The 8,377-nt window shown below is 42.8% G+C and overlaps 1 protein-coding gene across 3 annotated transcripts in view; it reads left to right on the top strand.

Annotated features, from left to right (window-relative positions):
* The first annotated feature begins 7,816 nt into the window (after positions 1 to 7,816).
* satb2 (SATB homeobox 2) overlaps positions 7,817 to 8,377 on the top strand; it is a 46,081-nt gene continuing 45,520 nt past the window's right edge. For all 3 annotated transcript variants that reach the window (XM_086220139.1, XM_086220138.1, XM_086220137.1), the window contains exon 1: positions 7,817 to 7,957. The gene's annotated coding sequence lies outside the window, so the exon portion shown is untranslated. The remainder of the gene's footprint in view (positions 7,958 to 8,377) is intronic.

Raw genomic sequence — 8,377 nt, 5'->3', positions numbered from 1 at the left:
AGTGAAAATTTAAAAGAAATGGAAACAATTCAGGAGGAATCACCTACTGTTTGTAACTTTGTGTCATACAGTAGGTGGTTGAAGTGAACTGTGACGGATAATGTCACCAGGCAACACTTCAACCCAAAATAGTGTCATATAGACCCCCAAAGCCAGTGTGTGTGTCTAACCTCTGCACAAACATGAAAGGATACAGAACTTCATAGTCGTAGTACCATTTCATCTCCTGTCCTCCCTGCAGTGGGATAATATTTCACCTGTTTAGATGAATTCACTCATGACCCATCAACACATTTTGAAGTGACCTGAGTTGCGTGTTTGACTGTGTGTGTGTGTGTGTGTGTGTGTGTGTGTGTGTGTGTGTGTGTGTGTGTGTGTAGCAGAGGAAGTGCTTGGGCCAGCTGATGCCTCGTGTGCTATGTTAACCCGTCCAAGGGCACCATAGCAATAACAAACACAAGATCACAGCGGTGAGGTCGCCTCTGACCCCTACACCCTCCTCACAGCCGGCCAGATCATTATCACTCTGACAGCCACTTAGGACACACACACACACACACACACACACACACACACACACACACACACACACACACACACACACACACACACACACACACACACACACATATAGACAAACTGAATGCTTGGCAGACTAATATAGGTCTCCCTGAATGCATGTTTTTAATCATTGACTCCTAAAGAAATCAAAGGGATTGACTTCCTTATTGGTGTTTGACAGTCAATGATTGACATTTTGAATGCATCAGCTCCGCCCACTTAAGGGGGACCTGTAAAGTAAAAATGTCCTGCACCCTTGTTTATCTACAGGCCTTTGCAGATGTGTGGGTGAGAAGTTGGAGAAGTTGTGACGGCGTCCGTAGATGACACCTCTGAAGGAGCACCCCCACTGGACCAGCGCGCCTCATGGTAGGGTCTCTACCTGCACCCCTCCTCTCTATCTCCCCTCTTTAATATCTCAGTTCTCCTCCCTCCTGTGCCACTGGCTTTAGTCTAAAACTATATCAGCTTTCGCTCCCTCCAAACGTCGGCCTTGAGGCTCTCAGGTACCAGCTGCTTGGTTATTAGTCCAGACAGGTTGACACGAGGAGCGTTTGGCAGGCTGATTGTGTGTCAGCGGTGGAGGGCGAGGTGACAACTCTTTGAATTAGGAGTGACTTCATTGTGTAGCCTAAATTATTTCAGTGCCAAGGAGCTTTTTAGAATTTACTGGCATGTTCACACGGTCTAAAGACAGTCCTGTAGTCTGCTGAAGTGCTTAATTTAGAAGCTGTATTTTTAGGAGAGAAATGAGTATCCATCAAGGAAAAATTTCATTTTATAAACATTTGAGTGGTGGGGAAAGAATTCCGTTTGATTGAATTAAAGCAGGATATTAGGGCCAAGTTTCAAGATGAATTAGCCTGACCTTTGCTGATGGGTTGACCCTTTTTTTCTCTCTGGGATACTTTGCTCAGGTATTATTTTCCACAGTTCCTAATACAACATACGATGCCTGGACAGCTCCACTCTGGCACCACGTAGGTTTGGAAGAAGGTCTCTCTGGCAGGTCAAGTAAACGCTGGCCCCTGAACACTGAACACACGTTCCAAACCTCATTACTGAGACCTCCGCTGTTTTGTTGCTAGTGAGGCCCAATCAACCCTGCCCCCCCCCCCCCTCAGCTTTCACCCTTTCAATTCTTTTCAAATGAGAATTTTTTTTTTGTTTCAAAGTGTTTACGTTATCATTTGTAAATCTTACCAGAGGGGCACCGCAAGGCACAAGAAGCGAACTCATACACAGTTTAATGAAGTATTTACAGATAATTCCAACTGTCAAATACTTGTGAGCAGTGACATAGTGCAGAGTGCTGACACTCACCATTGCTTGTCTCCCTCCAACTTTCTCCCTCCTGGTTACGCAGGCGGATTCGATTTCAGGTAAGACCTCACTGGTGCGAGCCAGCGACGGTTTGAACCAAAAAGAAAACGATCCTTTATGTGGGATATCAAGAGCTCAAAGGGTCGGGACGTTGAGTAGTTGAGATACGCACAAGGACATTACAGCAAGCTGTCTCTGAGAGATGCAATTTGCTCCAGAAATAAAAACTTGTGATCGTTTATTTTAGACGTTTGAGGTCGGTCTATCATTGTCAAGTCTGCTCACTGACGTGGGCTTGATTTCCCCCTTTGTGTCTCTCAAAGGGGGAAACATATGTTTCATAAATCAGCCTTCAAATTGATTTTCTTTGCATGTAATGTTCTGTCCCTGTTTAAGAGCATTGGTGGAAAAAAAAGATGAAATAGGACACGTTCTAATAAGAAATCTTTGTGAAGATGTACCTGGCTCACCTAATGGTTTTCACAGATGTTTTATGGATCAGACGTGAAAACAACAACATATTTTTGTCTTTATTTTGCCGATAGTGAGGGGATGAATAGTGGGCATGTATTAATGAATGTTTGGTCATGTGATTTAGATCCAGATAATCTTCCATGCGCACATGAAGGAAACATCAGTTAATCCTTTATAAACTTTTACGTTGAGCTTCAACATTAAGTAATACAACTATCATTCAAATGTGACCGCTTATGAGATACAGTCATTATTACTTTGTTATAATTAGTTTTTGACTTTGCCACCCTCCACTTCAAAGCCAACAAATATGTTAAAGCTAATTAATTTGATAACAATAATAATAATAATAATAATAATAATAATAATAATAATAATAATAATAATAATAATAATTTCTTGTTTTTAAACATTTTAAAAATGAGTTTTTCTCAGGAAGGAATAACGAGTGTAAAGTGTGTTCCTCGTGTTTCCTGGGAGTCTCTCCGGGTCTTGCAGGGTATTAGAACTGATCCAGATCCAGTGACGGATCTCCAAACGGTGTGAAGGAGCAATAATGGACTCGTGCCTCGTGACCTCTGGTATGGAAGCAATTTAGAAAAAGGTTGTAAGCGTTGTTTAAAAAAGAGGAAAAAAAAGAAAAGACAAATTAATCCTCGACGGAAACGAGATACATCCTTTCCAAACAAGCCATTTGCAGCCATTTGGCGCAGCACTTAGCAAGTAAAGAAGAATCAAACAAGACAAAGAAGAAACCCATGAATGGACGTTTATATCGGTGTTTTTTAAACAGGAATAAGTCACGTGACTCTGTTGCCTCTCCATCTGACTCGTCTGTAAAAAAAAAAAAGCAAACGAAAAACAAAATAGGCGGCGTGCAAAAATAATAATAATAAAACGTCCGTTTTTGCGTCTGTTGTTCGTTATTAGTTCGTTAGTTTCGTTCGTAATTCACATTCTCTGACAGCACGTTTCTTTAACGTGGCAGAAAACTGCGAGAAAATACACAAATTAAAAATGTCCGAAATAATAGTAATAATAATAATAATAATAATAATAATAATAATAATAATAATAATAATAATAGAAATAATAATAATGACGATGATAATTATAATGCACTCTTGGTCTTTTTTTAATTTCCAATTATTACAACGGTGAGAAAGTTATCATATTATCAGTAGCTGAAGGTGTCACAGTAATAATTCGGATTTGATTGTTTTTACTGATGTTCTTGTCATTTTCCAGTTAAGTTCCAGTTGTCTGCACTTTGCCTGCATTATTCCTCGTTGGTTTTCTTTGATTTATCCGTGAACTCACCTCATGATTTGGCTTTTTAGGTGCACAAAAGAAGCTCTTTTGGTGAATTTTAGTTCAATTAAAATAACTGCAACAGTTTAGTGTTGATTTAAATCACAGCCAGTCTGAAGATCTTTGCACCTACAGCGGAGAAACCGGCGGAAAACTCACTTTCATGAATTAAGATATACAGTAAAATGTCTCATATCTATAAATACATATGTAACTGTTCACAATTTACTGAAATGGATTCATCTCGTGTTTTTGTTTTTCTTTAGTCACGTCTGATTTGAAAAAAAAAACAAACTTTTAAAAACATCGTAAAAACCATTTAGAATCGTTTGCTCCTCTCACGAGTCGGAGGTGTTTCTATTCAAACCTGAATCTGCAAACAGAAACATGTTTTAAGATCCAAAAAAACCAAACAACAACACAAGATCCAGAACTTCCCCTCTCTCATTGTACAGATAAACCACAAAATTCCGTTTGAACAGACCTCCTGATATGTGCACAGTTCATTGCTTTGCATCTGATTTGCACACTGTGAAGGGATGTTTCCATACATTAGCCGCAGATGAGCAAACATGTGATGGCTGGAGAGTCGAATCACGGTGGAGGGTCGCAGTGCTGGATGAGGATGCGGGGGGTCGCGGAGCTGAAGGGAGAATCTTGTTTTCCAGCCGGTTCCTCCGTGTTCCTCTCCACCACACAGCCGCGCTGTTTACACAAATAACCTGCTTTTCTCCCACTTACAAGGTGACAACATTCATCTTAAAAATCTAGAAGCATAAAACACACAAAACAATTAAAAACAACAACAACAACAAATACACGCGTGGAATCTATCTAATTCTATTCCTGCACAAAAAAGTTGCGTAAATATATGCGCCATGAGTCAATACCTTTAAGAATACGCGTATTTATTAATGTTTTTGCTTGAGCCAAGCCAGACACATTCTTGTGCCGACTTCTTGAATTTGAAATGAGTTTGTGTCGGAGGTCTGTTCTGTTTAAACTCACAGGATCGCTTTCTATAAATTGGTCAGGTCCCCTGGATGTGAAATAAATAAAAACGTGTTATTCTTGTCTCCCTTTTCTCTTTTTTTCTTTCTCTTTTTTAGGAGGAGGAGGGAGTGAGAGTTGCACTCACGCGCGCGCGCGCGCACACACACACATACACACACACACACACACAAACACACACACACACACACACACACACACACACACACACACACACACACACACACACACACGCTACTACTGCTACCAATCATGTTTTACACGAGCTTTTGGGATGCAGAATGGCATCAATAATTCACCTCAGTCCTCTGAATTTGTCCTCCATCGGGGTTATTTCAGGATCAATATTTCATTCTCCTTCACGGCACTGTGGAGCTACTTACGCTTGCTTGGGCCTGTGCGTGGTTCCCCACTATAATACACCCCAAGAAACGGAAGGAGAGACAGAAGGAAACGAGCTGGTGCATCAGAGAGGAGATGCAGGCAAAGCAACGATTCCCTGCCGGGCTTCAATTATTCACGGAGCGCGGCCACAGACTCGCGGAGGAGGTGAAAAACAGCCGGAATTAGAACATTTCTCTGAATAAATACACAACAATAACATGCTTTAACTCGCTGCAGTGGGGGGGGGGGGGGGGGGAGGGGTGCAGAGGAAAACTGAGCTTATATACCCCCCCCCCCAAAGGAAATATTTCTGAACATCCAGAAATTCTCCACACATTTAAAAAAGTGCTTAATTTGTGCTGATATAAATCTGTAGTACTATTGCATTTTAATTGAGTATTTATTAAAAAAACAACTTATCGTGACTGGATTTACCGCAAAAAAGAAAGAAAATGAAGCCCATAAAATGGGAATATTTCGAACTGCTGTCACAATTTCTTTTTTTGCAGAAGTTGGCAAAAGCTTACATCTTAATAAGAATTTCGCTGGATGGGCACTAATGAGGTTGCCACACAATTAGACGATTATCCGCCAACATAAAGGAGCATTTAAACAACAAATAAAACTTGTTTAATTGGACGTTTCGACCCTCAGCAAAACTTACACAGTTTAGATTAAAATAACTACTACACGAATTGATTTAATATCACAGACCTGCGAGATAAAATCACAGCACCTCCATCGAGCACACACACTTCTGTGTGTCCGGCCTCTAAAGCCCCCCCCCCCCCCCCCCCCCGACCTCACCAGGACGCTCCGCCGTTATTTTATCATATGAATGATACTGATGAGAGCGACTGTTTCTGTTTGCGTCTGCCAGGTGTCCTTTTGGTGACATGAAAAAAATGTGACTCTGGCGCTCTAAAAAAAACAAAACAACTCTGAGTAAAAGAAGCAGCTTGATGAACCTGCACGAGCTGAACTCCAGTGTTTCTCCCTCCGAGCGAGATCAGGATTTAATCAAAACTAAACCGCTTTCAACTCTTAGCTCTGTAAAAGCCTGTTTTGCTCTTTTTCCTGGAAAGCCGCTGGTGCTGAGGGCGCGCGCGCACACACACACACACAAACACACACACAAACACACACACACACACACACACACACACACACACACACACACACACACACACACAGGCTGAACGTGGGCCTTGCCAGCTCTCCATCCACGATCTGAGCACCCAGAGACCAGGGGGCGAGCTGTGATCCGTCCCCACTGGTAGGCAACCTCCCCGCCGCGGTTCCACTCAAACCAACCCACTGCTCCTCGCAGCCTTCAGCGGACGCATTTGACGCCCAGATGTTGCACGAACCTGTAGCTTCAGTTTTTGTTGTTGTTGTTGTTGTTGTTGTTGTAGTTTCTCGGTTCAGTTCTCCTTGCGCATGCTCTTATTAACAAGCGCGTTAAAGACCCCCTTGTTGCAGTTTACCGTTAAACTATCGTTACTCAGCTGCGCTGGTCGGAACCTGCAGAAACTCCCAAACACGTGCGACCTTTGCAGGTGGATTATCGTGAAACCGGGACATTTTCATTGAAGAAATGAAACCAAGTGTTCATATAAAAATAAAATTGCATGCAGGAACTGTAGTGCATGTGTCAGATCTGTAATGTCATTTGAGCCTCGCTGGCTTCCTTATCTGGCAGACAGTGACATCTGTCTATCAAGCGGCGGGTTTATCATTAACTGACGTGTTTGCGTCTAATAACGGCGGTGCGACGGGAGAGGGAAGACTCATCCCTGACTTATTATTAGGCTACTGATTAACGAGTATCAGCGAGTGGACTTCAACTTGGGTGGGTTATTATCGGAGCGGGATGATACTGAAAATGTCTGAGAGTTTTAGAGGGAAGCAGCAGCCTGATAAGTTACTGCTGCGTGAAGCGAAAAGAAAAGAGTGATTTATTTTGTTTTTCACTGTGATTAAGGGAGGGGGAGGTGGTGTGTGTGTGTGTGTGTGTGTGGGGGGGGGGGTAAGAAGCAGACATTTGAAGCATCTGTATAGTTGCCATCGTTCCTTAAAGGTTTGGTTGGACACTTGGGTATTGTTTCATGCGTTCTGACGCGAGTGAGATCCGGCCCACAGAACACTTCCATGGGTCAGATTAGTGCGATCCTGTGACGCCTCCTCCCCTCCCTCCCTCTCTTTGTCTCTCCTCCCTTCTCTCCTCCCTCTATCAGTCCGTGCGCCCGCTGGCACAGCAAAGATTGGAAGTGACACACTCCTCCGCGCCGATCAATCCCGCTGTTACCGTAACCGGTGTTTGATTTTCGTTTTTTTTTTTTTTTTGGTTTTTTTTTCCTCCCAAATCTCAGGTTCCTGGTTTTTGTTTACAGCGTCATTGTCTTACGCGCGCTCTTCTTCTTAGTGGTGAAGCCATGAGTTCAGAGGTGGGCATATTTGCGCCAGTTTGAGTCTGGACAGAGCTGCTAAAGGAAGGCTGAATGTATATGAAGTTTGTGTGTGTGCGAAGTTCCGGTTCGACATAAAAAAAGAAAAGAAAAAAAAGAGTCCAGGCTCCAGGACAAGTGTTGACAAAGTCTGCGAGCTGCCAGCACTTCCTCCCAGACTCGCATCCTCCGTCCACCTCTCCAGTCTGTCTTTCTCTCTCTCACCCCGTCGGTGCTGCGTCTTCCTTCGCCGCGTCCCTCCACTAACTTAACTTTTATTCCTCTGTGGATCCCCGCCCCGGCTCCGGCTCCGGCTCCCAGTCCAGACCCAGTCCCAGCGTGTCTCCAGGAGCCGACCCACCACAGCCCAGCCCTGGATTCACTACTCCTGATCAATGGACAGAGCCTCGTCAGCGGCCAGCAGCGCTACAGACACGCCGTGAACAGTGAGTATGTCCCGGGAAGGAGCCCCGCAGCACAGACCCTTAGACGAACCTCAGCAGAGAGCGCAGACACAGCGGGGACTAGCAGCTCTCCAGCAGGGGGGAAACTGACAAAATCCAACCAGTAAACTTTGACGATTCTCTAGTATATGGTGCCTTTACTCAAGCTGTTATTATTATTATTATTATTATTACTATTACTATTACTATTTTCTATATGTGACATATTTTAGAATAATAAATACACTGATAACATTAACAATAACAATATGAATAATAATAATTATTATTGATAATTATTAACATCTACGAGCAAGTTATAGTAGTGCTACTGTCATTTGGTTTATTTATAGCTTAAATTTTTAATTTAAATCAATTGGCATGAGTGGTATTTTTCTACAATAACACATCATTTTTAAAGTA

Source organism: Aulostomus chinensis, chromosome 12 (genome assembly GCF_037954235.1).
Source record: "Aulostomus chinensis isolate RoL2024-O1b breed Wild chromosome 12, RoL_Achi_v1.0, whole genome shotgun sequence".
NCBI lineage: Eukaryota > Metazoa > Chordata > Actinopteri > Syngnathiformes > Aulostomidae > Aulostomus > Aulostomus chinensis.
The sequence above is the reverse complement of the archived record's forward strand: the minus strand, read 5'-3'. Positions and strand labels throughout refer to the sequence as shown.